We start from the raw sequence: 1,454 nt of genomic DNA, 5'->3' as shown, positions 1-1,454 counted from the left end.
GCCTGGCCCCGCCTTAAGAGCAGCCGGGCGGCCCCGCCCTCCCTCCGCCCCACGCGGTCCTGCACGTGGCCTGACCGCGGGCCCCACCCGGGTGTCTGGAGGAGCTCAGGTGGGGCGGCACCGGCGGGGGAAGGGAAGCGCTTGGGTGGGAGCCTGGCCTGGTGGGCGCTGGGGCCAGATTGTGGGGTGGGGGTCTCCCAAGCTTCCTGCTTCCCATACCCTCCCAGCACATGGTGCCTGGGAGGGGGGGACTCCTGCTTGGACAAGGCCCTGTTAGGGCCATTCCCTTCACCAGTGTGCCAGCCAGGGGAGGGACCTGGGGCTGGCAGGGCTAGCAGACAATGAGGCCCAGGCCTTGGCCTTGGGGCGGCAGGAGGCCAGTGAGCAGGAGACCCTCCCCACAGGCCCCTCCTCTGCTCTCTGGGCTGGGTCACACTGCAGCAGGCACAGGGTAGGGGCCCACTGGAACTAAGACTGGGCACAGACATGGTCTTTTCTTTTTTTTTTCTTTTTGGGCTGCATTTGCAGCACATGGAAAGTCCCAGGCTAGGGGTCGAATCAGAGCTGCAGCTGCTGGCCTACACCACAGCCACAGCAATGCGGAATCCAAGCTGAGCCAGAGCGCATGGCAACGCCGGATCCTTAACCCACTGAGTGAGGTCAGGGATGGAACCCGTGTCCTCAGGGATATTAGTTGGGTTTGCTTCCACTGAGCCGCCGCGGGAACTCCAGACCTTGCCTTTCATTCTTCGCCTGGGGATGAGCTTTGCACTGAAGGCGGGCGTGGGCTCTGAGGGCTGGAGGGCTTTGAGAAGGGCCCAAAGCCTTGCTCAACTTCATTCATTCTCTCAAGCACTATCCCTTAGCACCATCTGGAGGATGTTCCTTGTGGGAGCGACAGTAGAAGCCCAGGCATTCTGTCTCCCGGGCTCCAACTCCCTCCTTGTTTTGTGCCAAGGGTCCCAGGGCGTTTTGAGGGGACATCCAGGGGCACTGGTGGTCAAGCTGGGCCCCATCTGGGCAGGGTGGCCTGAAGCAAAGGGACCGGCAAAGTCTCCAGCCCAGGGACTCACAATGATCTCCGCAGTGGTTAATCTCGGGTGTGCATGAGCTGCCCAGTGCCAGCATTAAGCCCAGTGAAAGGGCTCCTTTTTTTTTTTTGTCTTTTTGCCTTTTCTAGGTCCGCTCCCGAGGCATATAGAGGTTCCCAGGCTAGGGGTCTAACCGGAGCTGTAGCCGCCGGCCTACACCAGAGCCACAGCACCGCGGGATCTGAGCCTCGTCTGAGACCTACACCACAGCTCACGGCAACACCAGATCCTTCACCCCCTGAGCAAGGCCAGGGATCGAATCCGCAGCCTCATGGTTCCTGCAGCCTCATGGTATCTAGTTGGATTCGTTAACCACTGCACCACGACGGGAACGCCTCTTTTTTCTTTCTTGCTTAAGGCTGC

This window comes from Sus scrofa, chromosome 12, assembly GCF_000003025.6.
Source record: "Sus scrofa isolate TJ Tabasco breed Duroc chromosome 12, Sscrofa11.1, whole genome shotgun sequence".
Classification (NCBI taxonomy): domain Eukaryota; kingdom Metazoa; phylum Chordata; class Mammalia; order Artiodactyla; family Suidae; genus Sus; species Sus scrofa.
The sequence above is the reverse complement of the archived record's forward strand: the minus strand, read 5'-3'. Positions refer to the sequence as shown.